We start from the raw sequence: 11,963 nt of genomic DNA on the forward strand, positions 1-11,963 counted from the left end.
GGCACAGCACTGCATGAGTGGTGTTGTGGTCAAGTATGTTGGTTAAGCAGATGGCAATCAGCCAGGGTCGGTCTCATGGGTTTCAGTCCCACCCCTGGCAGCTCAGGCTCCGTGGTTCTGAGTAAGCTTTGTAACCAACCCTGTACCTTGATAGGATGGAGAAAATAACAATACCTAAGGTTCTCGTGAGGCTTAAATGAGCTAATTTCTTTGGAACGTTTAGCACAGAGCCTGCTGCATTAATGTGTGCTCAACAAATTGTAGCTATTTTAAAATAATTTTTCATGGAAAATTACGAGGAGTTGAGAAGCCCTTCAGTAATTATGAGTGCCTTACACTCATAGTTGCCTCTCGTGAATGTACCATGCAAAATGTCTGCACTAAATGCATTGTGTATACTTAATGGTCTCTAGGTGTCTGGGCCTGGGGGTGCGTGGCAACCTCGGTCTATTCACAGGGGGACATGGTTTGCTTCAAGGCCCATTCAGTCATTATTCGTGGAGGTCCTCTGCTTACCTTCACCCCCCACGAAGCTCTTTGTGGTGGTAATAAGGATTCAGGCTGGGTCAGCCAGAAAAAAAGCAAAAGAATTGGAGGTTATGTGCAACTGGGAATTAATCAGTTAAAAGGTCAGAAAGTAAAGTATGGGTTTTGATATAGATGGATCCCACATGCTTTGAACTTGAAAACCACTGCATAAGGTTTCACTGTAAGCAAGTTCGCTATAAAGGGATTTCACTACACAAATAATGAGTAAAGGAACACAATCACCATTTTGAATTTTAAAAATGCAATTAAAATTGGTGCAGACCCACCGAGCCTTGCCAAACCCTGCTTTAAATAACAGTTTGGAGAATCACAAACTTCAATTACTTTTGGCAATTTTTTGATTTTCCATGAGGCACTATAGGTTATTAAATGTCATAGCTATTTAGCTTGCTAATGAATAGTTTATCCTACTTCAATTAGGCTGGTTTCCCTTCTCTCTCTCTCTCTCCCCGCCTCTCTCTCCCTCTGTGTCTCTCTCCTTTTCTCCCTCTCTCTCTCTCCAGCTCACTCAAAGAATTGATAATAATTAAGAGAGGCTGTCAGGGGGCCAGGTTTTTCATCCAAAATATCTTTACAGTTCTAGGGTTACCTAGGGTAGAAATCTGGCTCCATCTTGTGAACTTAATATCTACCTTTCATATCAGTAGTTGCTATCAAAATGATAATAGTAAAAATAATTGCAGTTATATGTTCTATGCAGCACCTTTCAAAGCATTCTGAATATTTTACATTTTTCTCTTAATAGCTTTGTGTAATAGACAAGAAGCAGATTTATTATTCTTTTTATTTTATTTTTTAAAGATTTTACTTATTTATTTTTAGAGAGAGGGGAAGGGAGGGAGAAAGAGAGGAAGAGAAACATCAATGTGTGGTTGCCTCTTGCGCACCACCAACTGGGAACCTGGCCTTCAACCCAGGCATGTGCCCTGACTGGGAATCAAACCAGTGACCCTTTGGTTTGCAGACTGGTGCTAAATCCACTGAGCCACACCAACCAGGGCTTATTATTCTTTTTAAAGTCAATGAGGCAAAGGGGGTTAAATGAATTTTCCCAGATTATAAACTTCATCATGAATAAAGCAGAACAAAACATAAACAGGTGGGTGCTGTGGTGTTCATTCCATTGAGCTGTCCAGTTCTCTGATTTCTTTCTCTCTCTCTCAAGTGACAGAAGCATTGAGACCAGGGGATGCTAATATTTCTAATTTCCACCTTTTTGAGGTCTGGTCAGTTGGATAGCAGTCCCTTCCTGATCTGTGATGTGCTTATTTATTTCATGGCTCCACTTCAATCAAGAGAGCCGATGGCGCCAACGATTACTGACACTCACGGAGGAGGTCAGAATTGGACAGAGACCCTATGTAATCCAACATGAGTATGATTATGAAACGTATTTCAGGAGAGGCGAGGTAAAACTCATCAGTAACAAAACACCTACAAATAAGAAAAAGAGGCCAATTTAAGAGCTCTTAAATATTTAGCAGCTCATTCTTCAGCTCTAAGTTAAGACCAGGTTTCAGAGTTCTGATCCACCCTCCAAGCCAATTTACTGATTTGATCTAGTCAGCCAGTGCTCTGTACGAGGAAGTCATGTCAAGTGTGGGGGAGACAGAAGGATGCAGGCCACTCCTCTGCAGTGATCTATGCTCATGGAACTTGGGCCAGGTACCTCAGACCTGGGCGAGCTCACTCACTTTAAGAGCAAGCTTGTCACCACCACTTTAAGAACAAGGTCTAGACAAAGGGAAGGCCCGACTGGTGAGCCCAGGGCCCTTATCGCTCTGTACAGGAAGGGCACTGAGGAACCACCGTTCCTACGTGTCCCAGTCAGCCCTCCACTCCCACCCCAAACCCCTTCTGCTTTCATGCCCACACTTACCTCCTGACTGAATCTTCTCCAGTATTGGCTCCTTTAGGGCAGAAGGACAACATGACAGCCTGAAACTGGAAAAAACTGCCTCTGCTTTGGGGGTGTTCTTGATTCTTATGCTGTATCACTGCCTCTCTACTTAATCTTACCATGTGCCCCAGTCACAGCCTCTCCCTGGGATTGGAACCACCTGTCCAGGCCCCGAGGCGTCCTTCCCTTTGGCATCTAACCGGTCATTTGGCCCTGATGCCACCTATTATCATAAACAGAGGCCAGTCAGCAAACCGCAGGCCACCTCTGGGGCCTGGCATCTGCCCGCCCTTCTGGCATTTCCTCATTTTGGCCTGAGGTTCAGAGCAGCTGACTTCCATGTCTGGTTTGACCAAACTATGCCTAGTAATTATTAATTACTTTCTAGATACTGCGCGTGGTTTAAAATGCATTGCATGTTTATTTTATCCTCGCAACAACCATATAAATTTGATATTATTACCATATCCTTTTTATGAAGGAAACTTAATCATGGGGAGATTAACTCACTTGTGCAAGGCTATCAGCCCCAGAAGCCCCAGCAGCCTTTGCTTAAACTTCTTTAAGAAAGGTAGCTCCACAGTGATTGGCTAGGACCCTCATGGCCATAAATCCAGAGGGCTAGCTGGTCCCTGTCCTGCCAGCAGTTCTTTCTTAAGATCTCAGCTTCCTAATGTGATGGGAAGAAAAATGTAGTCATGGGACCTTCCTTCTCTCCACCCTGGGCTGCCTTGGTGTCCCGTTGCCACCACTTTTCCTACATGCGGAGCCTTAATTCTCTGCTACTGCAGGCCTTCAGCTGTTCTTGGGGCTCTGAGTTATTATTGCACATTATCATTAATGGATCAGCGCCTCCCCAACCCCCCCGCCCTGTAAGGTTTCCAAATAGAGGCCTGGTCCGCCAGATCATAAAGGTTAGGCCCACGTATTCTAGAGGGCTATGTCAGATGCGGAATTCTATTAGAAAGCTTTGCATCTGGAGTTTTCTAATGGTGCCTTCAGGCAAAAAAAAAAAAAAAAAAAAAGAAAATGAAACTAACAACCAGAAACCCCAACACCACACCCCACTCCCCACCACCACCATTCCAGCTTTCCCCACAGCAAAATTTCTGACTTGGTTACATACAATTCATTAGTAAGCAAGGGGGAAAGCACTCCAGGCAGTTTACTCTTGAAAATGTAAACTGTTAAAACATTTTGTGGTTATAAACATTATGAAAATAACCCATTTTCTCTAGTGTTTTGTGATTTCGCATAATCAAAGATTTTCTGATACAGAGAGGAAGCGTTACAGAGGTGGTAAATCTAACACCATTCAGCTTTCAGCTTTTTTATGCTAAAGGAAACACGCTTGCAAGTTTGAAATCTGGAGCTCCCATTTTCGGGCTTCCTCTACTTTCCGCTACTTTATTTTACCCCCTGAAGATTCCCAGGGGTGTGTAGGAGCAATTCTTGGTTTCCTTACATGTATCAAATTTGGCCAGCTTTTCTCTCCCTCCCTCCTTTCCTGCTTCTTCTCTCTCTCTTTCTGCCTTTCTTTTCCCTCCCCCACCCCCTTTCTCTACCCCCCCACCTCTTCCCCCACCCCTACCCTCTGCAGATCTCTCTCTCTCACACACACACCCACACACACATGCACACACGCACGCACGCACACAAACACTATTCACAGGAATGGGAATGAGGTTCTAGAAAGAACCCGAGAAAGAAGTGGTTTTAAGGCCCCTTCAGTGGTCACAGCTGGCTGGTCCACGACTACAGACAGGACTCTGGGAGAAGGGGACCAGGAGCCTACTTTGCAGGGGGTTCCCAACCTGTCTTTGTCTGAAAACTGGGCACTGGGCCAGCCCCTACCCAGTCGATTGCCGCTCTTGGCCTCCCGCCCAGTGATGGATCTGACTGTCGTTTCCCTACCCCCAGTGAGGCAGAAGGCCAGCTGAGAAGAGGGATGAGGAGGAGAAACAGAGCTTGTTTGGGGGAGGGAGGGAGGCGTGGCAATGCTGGAGGTTGGACTCAGCTGGGGAGGTGGGGGCCTCAGCCAGTTCAGGGCCCTCTTGTCAGGCCCTGCTCCTCTGTTGGAGTTCGTTATGAAAGCCAGGAATGAACATCTCCATTAGAAGAATCTTGTAGTCAGGCAGCAAGAGGAAAGGCAGGAAGGCTCCATCACTTCTCACGAAGAGAAGCTGGTAAGCAGCAATCCTCTTTTTAAAGATTTCCTGAAAAGAGAAATCCATATCTTCTTCTTCTGAAATGAATTCCACAGTTAAATGCCCCACACAAGTAAGAAATTCTACTTTATACCCATCCTAAATCAAGAGATCAACCCCTGTGTCTTGAAAATATGTTGCCATAGGCAAGGGAATAAAACTGGCAACATTTAGAAGCTGACAAAAGAACAGCTTCTGTGTAATTAAGAAAAAACATAAGGGATAGCCCTAATAGTGGCAGGACTCACCTATTTTTATTGCTTCAAAAATTTTTACATTTATCTATTGTCTATGTATTTCTATACATTAAATTTATAATATATCAGAGATGTAAAGAATATGAAAGTTTATCTTACCTTACTGATGAGGAAATAGACACCCAGAGAGGCCCAGTGACTAGGCCAAGGTCACATAGGCAGAGTCGTCGTCGTCGTCGGCAGCCGTCCGTCTCGAGAGACGATGGTGTAGCTTCTTAAGAGTCTATCTGCACCGCTGAGAATGGCTGTGCAGTCCGACTCGGGAGTGACATGGTATCTGTCTCCTCCCGTGTTGAATCGACATCTTGCGATGACGCTGGAGTGTCCTCTCCAGTGAAGCTGAAGCTACAGAGCCTGGGCAGGGTGATATGGAGGGTCTGCTGTTGCCCATGCAGCAGACCCCCCCTCTCTTCGCAGCTGAAGGGTCCAAGGGAAAGACGGAGTCAATACAGCTTGGCTTCAGGTGCGCCGCAGGAGTTGCTGGTGTTGACTACAACGTCAAACCGCCTTAGGGACTCCGGCTCCGGATTTTCTGTCGGGGTTTACTCCCTTAGCCTTTCCCCTGAAGAGGTATGCTGCAAGGCAGCGGAGGTTTTTTGGAGTCAGAGTTTTCCTTCTCTGCACATAGGCAGAAGAACTAGAGAAAGGACCAAAATCCAGACAAAGCAAGCTGCCCACACCCCTCTCCCTCATTCCATCCCTTCCCTGCTTTTCTCTACTTCAACCTAACTGGAAAACTTTAAGCAATCTATGTCTGCATACATATATGTATATATTCCTTTCTGTGTATTATGTCTACTCATCTGTTATTTATCTGTATCTCTCTTACTAGACTGTAAAGTGCACTGAATCATGATATATGTTTCTTTTGTTTTCTGTTGAATCCTTAAGATGCCGCCGCCAAAAAAAAAAAAAAAAAAAAAAAAAAAAAGGCTGGACTGTTAGGTCCCCAACAAGTATTTGTGAGTGATGAGTAAATTAGTGGGAGAGGGATGATAGCATTAGTGTTGACGTAGTAAAGTCAGAAAAAAATAACCATCATGTAGTAGATTGCAAAGAAGATGGAAATACCATCAGAGGGCATATCTTGGTTCCATCAATTTTCCCCTTCGAAGTGGGTCATAGGTATTGCTGCTGGTAGTAGAAATGTGTATATATATCCCCAAGAAGACAGTGAATGGGCAAAAGAGCCTGGTAATTGTTCAAAAAGCCAATTCCATTTCAGTAGTCGAGAATATTTCAGTCTATCCACAAGGTGCCTAATATCTCAGTTAAAGGAGAAGCCCATAGAGGTACTCAGGAAAACCTGATGTGGTGAACCCTGAAGGGCTGGGCCTCTCTACAGTGTTCATGGGATCTGCCCCGAGTCATCTCTGCTTTTAGGCGTATAGCCTCCCAGACATCTCCAAGCTCCTCCATTTGTTTCCCACTACTGGTGTGGCTGGGAGTCATTAGTGACATTCACCTGAGGTTTCTAATGCTGTTTTTTGTGTATATGGCTGAGTGCACTTCCCTGCACTTTTGTAGCAGTTCGAGCCAAATGATCAGTTCTAGTCCATGAGTTGTGAGAACAGCTTATAGTTGCTGGTTCTGGACACTCCAGGGCTCTCTTTACATTTGCAAAGCAGTGAGCCATGTTCATGATGGTAGCTGTTTCCTTGCCCTGGTCCCTGCACAAGGAGGCACTGAGCAGGCCCCACAATGAATATGGAGTACAAGCAAGGGGAGAGACTTCCTTAGTCTAAGCTATTAAGATTTAAGCATTGTCATGCAGCATATACTAGCCTGACAGATCCAATGTGGGAGGCTATCTAAGGGCTATAATGACCATGACATTTCATAGTATTGAATCATGTGAAGAGAAAATTACTTCCTTTTCAGATCTCTTCCAGTCATTCAGATGAGTAGAGAAGAAGTCGTGATCAGAGTCTAATCTGTCTTTAATGACTCTACTACAGTTACCCACTTTCCTTTTTAACAGAGTAGAGCTTGGACTCAGAGTAGCTGGCTAGAACTTAAGTCTATTGTTTTGTTTTCACATTTTATTTTATAGCGAGCTCTCTTTATGGAATGTGATACTGTGTTTTTAAAAATATATAGAATGTGATAAAATTTCCTTAGAAAAATATATAAATAAAATAATATAACTAATATTCCACAGTGCTTACTATGTGACAGGCCTACTTTAAGGTTTTGGCATGTAATAACCTAGTCAATCCTCATAACAACCTATGAAGTAGGTGCTATTATCTCACGTTACAGATGAGAAAACTGAGTGGCCCAAGTTCCCCCAGTTAATACATGACAAAGCCAAAACTAGAATCTACAAAGTCTGTTTCCACAATTTGTACTCTGTGAGTTGACTGAAAAAATATTTTCTTTATCATTCAGTTGGTAGGTTCCCAAAGCAAAAATTATGAATGTGGAACACAAATAATGGTACTTTAGGAAACTGTTCTTCGTCAGCTGAGAGACTGGTTGGCCCCTTGCCACAGAGTGACTTCTTACCAGATTCACGCCACTGCATTCCTCTCCAGGCCAGAGAGCGCTCTGCCTTGGTGCTCACACAGAATCTCTAGGGCTCAGGAAGTCGCAACAATATTCTTCTGTATTACTACAGAAGGAAAATAGATTTGCAAGAGTTTGAAGGAAGATAGAAAGGGCAATAGATGAGCAGAGGGCAGGAAATGGGTGGCCATTTGGGTCTGAAGCTTTTAGCTGCAGAAATAATCCTCCTTGCAGAAGCACTGGAGCTACTAGCATGCACTCAACTGATGAGTTAGGGTCTTGCCACCCCACATGCAGTGCCAGCTAGCCCTGACTGCTCCCAGATCCTTTCTGTTCAGAAGGCTTAGAGGAGACACCTGATAATAATTCCTTGATTAGAAACATGTTTTTCTGTATGTTTTCTTTTAAGGGATTCAACCCTTGAAATAACTTCAACAGACTACTTTTTGCAGCAAGGAAATTTATTAAAAATTTCCCCTTGAAACTTATTTCGCATGGAATGTTCCAGTTTCTTTGTGTGGTTGGTTGCTAATGTTACTGGGAAGATTTCCTTTTTAAAGATGATTGTGGCTTTAAGACCTACATATTCTGGAGGAAAAGTAGCTTCATGTGTCAGTGGGTTTGAAAAGGGGCCTTTCCTCAATCAGGGCTTACTCACTATGACTTCCTTTAATAGGAGAAAGAGCCTTTCTGATTGTCTCCAGTCCTCAGGTCATTTTGTTCTTGCCATGTTTTCTATGGCTGTACTGCCTGAGCACATGGAAATAAGGCTAGTGGTGGTGAAACCACAAGAGAGGTTCAGAGTTATATGTCATTCAATGCAGCATAATTGGTGGTGGCAGTTTGGGGGTGGGGAATCTATATTCATTATTGGTTAAAAGTAGGAAGCATGAGTCAACAGACTAGTTTCTCTTGGTCTTATTACTTTGATTGCTGTTTCCTGGACGGTAATTCCTGTGAATCTTACCTAACACAATTTCCCTAGTCAGCCAAGAAGACATTGTTGGTTTCATGTTCAGCCACTTTGTTATTTATTGTTCCTCTAAGTAATTAGAGATTACTGAAACACTCTTCCTCTTTCCCAGTATTAAGAAAATGTACATATTTAGACAATAGATGGCAGTGTTTCCACAAACTTTAATATTGCAATAGCTCTTAAAGGAAGCCAGGCTCTCAGCAAGCCTGTAGCGTGCCGTGATCGTATAGTGGTTAGTACTCTGCGTTGTGGCCGCAGCAACCTCGGTTCGAATCCGAGTCACGGCAGGAGGAGAGGGAGCTTTTGGAGGAAAAGAACACTAGTCCCAAGCATTACTCCATCCAAACAACATTTTGCAACCAGACATAGAATAATGAAAATCAATAAAAGAGAAACCACTACAAATATTTTAAACTTTAGACAGATGACATCCACAGGGTGGTTTTATTAAGGCACTAATCCTGTTGCAAGTGTGTTGTGTGTGGGTTTTTTTATTTGCATTGACGGATAATATGATAAAACTGGAGTGTAGTGGGCATGTAATTATTATTAATTACAACTACTTAAGCTCTGCTTTGAGCGGACTCATCAAGTCTGCTTGCTTTTGAGCCTTGCCAGGGCTGTACAGTAATAACAACCCTGAATTATTTGGAAAGATGTCAGCAGTAGATGTGGAAATCCTGTTTAACCAGGCATGAATTGTTGTTAGGAGGTTTTTTTCCAGGATGACAGAGAGAAAATGAACTGTCCCTTATCAGTAATTGCAGGAAACATTTTGTTTCTATGATATGAACTGGCTGTAATTTAACTTTCCTGCATCATTGGATAATGTAAGAAGCCAGTTGTTGCTCAAAACGAAATTCTCTGAAGTGGGCATTTGGGTCTGATAAAGGGCAAATTATAAGTAGACAATGGGGCTTGGGTAATAAATTATGTCCATATATGGTAAAACTTTTAAAATGACATTTTCCAAAAGACTTGGGTTTGTACTATAAATGGCTAAATGTTGAATTAATGTGAGTAACATGGCTTTAATGGGCCTTTCTCCAGGACTTAAAAACATGAACAATACAGCCTGAAAATGTAAAATATAAATATATTATAATGAGGTTTACTGCTCTGAAATTATTGCCCACCATGTTTTCAATAAGGGATCACTAGATTTGCATTTTAATGCCTCTAGCCACTTTCATGGATGGCCTAGCAAAAATTCGTGTTTGTTATTTATATAATACTAAAAACAACTTTAAATAAAAATATGTGCTGAGGGTAAGCACAGAATCCATTAAGTCCTTTCAGAGTTAATGAATTCTTAGAAATAGTATTCTAGAAAAAAACTGAAATATACAAGTATATTGCCTCCCTCTTCCAAAAAACAAAACAAAACAAAAATAAAAAAGTGTCTGTTTGACTATGAGCCTGAAGAGATCAGCTTCAGAATATCATAAAGTAAGAAGAACGTATTTATTGTTTCATCCAGGACTCACTTCTGAGACCGTTTTTTACTCTGAGGTCTCTTCTTCCTGTGGCTTATTCCCTGATCCCCTCTCCACCCCATATTCCCCATAAACTCTGATTCCCCTTCTCCAAAGGGCCTTGCGTGGGTTCTGCCTCAGGTCTGCAAGACCTTGTTATCTGGCTGGTACTAATCATGCTTCTAAGAAGACAACTGAATTGCAGATGTCCTTTAATTAAAATCAGGTTATAGAATAAGCCCGTCCAAGGTTATTTGTATTTTACTGGGAGACTTAAAATGCAATGAATTTATCATTTGAGGAAGAAAATTGTGTCAGTCAGAACTCAGTGGCTGCACGTGACAGGAACATGTCCCGAGCTGGAGACATGTATCCTGACACTTCTAAAGGGAGCTTCAGAATCATTGAAACTGGGTTATTGAAGATGACCAGGACACACTCTCTCCATCTCCTCCCACATTTCTTTCCAAATGTCACCTTTATTCTCTCAAACTAACCTGTGTGTGACAGAAAGCATGGCAGCCATTACCAATTCCTACTCTTTGTACCTGACAGTGTGGCATCCTGTAGGAAAGCCTCATAGTTACTGTTCAAAAAAATCCTGGGGGAGGATCTGATTGGCTTGGTTTTGGCCAGGTGTCCATCACTGGAACAGCCATCTCTGTTCACAGTGATGGAGTCATATTGCACAGAGAGAGCCCTACCTTTGGCTTGAGACCAGCGCCAAAGCGAGGGTATTGCCAGCCCTGGAGCCGCCTCACTTGACTCCCTGGGAAGCTGCACCGATTGCATTACTGGAGTACACCATTTGGTGGCTGCCTACTTCTACAAACCCATGAGTTCAGTTTCCAAGCTGTTAACCTATTAACATATTCACTGCCTTATGAAAAATGAAAAACAGTCAGTGGGGAGGAGGATGTCAGAATATAATCATTAATCTAGACTCAACTTGGAGCATAGGGACACAGTCAGAGCAACTGCTTGAACAAAGGAAACACTTCATGTTCTTTCTCCTCTGCTTCTGCCAAAGAGAGTTCTTCTCTCTGTGGATGACTGCTCTCCCTGCTTGGCCAGGAAAAAGTGAGAAATCATCTGACTCTGCTAAGAAAAATCCGCTTGAACTTGGGCAAGTTATCTAAGCTCTCAGAGAAAAAAAAAGAAAGTGAGAGTTAATGCAAGAATTAAAAGAATAACATACAAACAAATTAAAAAAACACTTAGTATAGAGGCATATAATGAACATACAACACTATCACCTAGTAGATATATAACAAATAATATTTTTTCTTATTATTCCAAGACTGCACAATATCCTCCCCTTCCATCCAACCTCCATTGGTAGAAATGCTAGAGCGAGATTTCTATTAGGAAAAGGGTTTCTCACTGTGGGTTTCAGAAGTTAAAACTCTGATAGGCTCTAAATTAGGGGTAGCACACAACAGAGTCTACTGAATGACCAGGTCCTTATCCAAGTTTGCCATCCTAGCTCACGCCCTCTTCATGTGGTTACCATGATCAAGGGTCATATAAATCAAAGGTTGTTTACATTAACTAAGGGTTTGTTGACATTGGGTGTCCAATCTGTCTTCTTTCTGATGTTAAAATATAGTGGATTTTGTTCTAAAACCAACTCTGTATCAAATTGGTGTTAAGAAATTTTAGAGCCTGAGTTTTCAGAGGAAATTAGTTATTATTTTACTAACATTACCTTTGAGGCAATTTCTGCTGTTAACCTCTTTAAAAATATTTCATAAACATTTCAACAGACTCCATTATTGTTTTCATGTTCACGTTGTCTACATTTTATACCAAAGCCATTGTGACTCTGATATAATCTTTCAAAAATCATCTCTCTAAAATGTCAGGAACAATATAAAGCATTTCAGGGCAAAGGTAAGCCATTCATTAACTAGATTTCCTGGCAGCTCTTTAACATAAATGGTAAAATGTTAGAGTACTAGCTGACTCCTTGTTTTGATCACATGACTTTGACAGCTATAGTTTTCACCAGTCAATGACATCATTATCCCCTTGATTTGTTCATTCAAGTTATGAAATCATTTGCTCATTGACAACTCAGATAGCCTTTAA

The 11,963-nt window shown here is 42.2% G+C and overlaps 1 non-coding gene across 1 annotated transcript; it reads left to right on the forward strand.

The window, feature by feature from the left end:
- Positions 1-8,612: 8,612 nt before the first annotated feature.
- On the forward strand, positions 8,613-8,684 carry TRNAH-GUG (transfer RNA histidin (anticodon GUG)). Its single transcript has one exon. It is a non-coding gene; the product is annotated as a tRNA-His (tRNA).
- The last annotated feature ends 3,279 nt before the right edge of the window (positions 8,685-11,963 follow it).

The sequence above is a fragment of the Furipterus horrens genome, unplaced genomic scaffold (assembly GCF_987537825.1).
Source record: "Furipterus horrens unplaced genomic scaffold, mFurHor1.1.pri manual_scaffold_4, whole genome shotgun sequence".
Lineage (NCBI taxonomy): Eukaryota > Metazoa > Chordata > Mammalia > Chiroptera > Furipteridae > Furipterus > Furipterus horrens.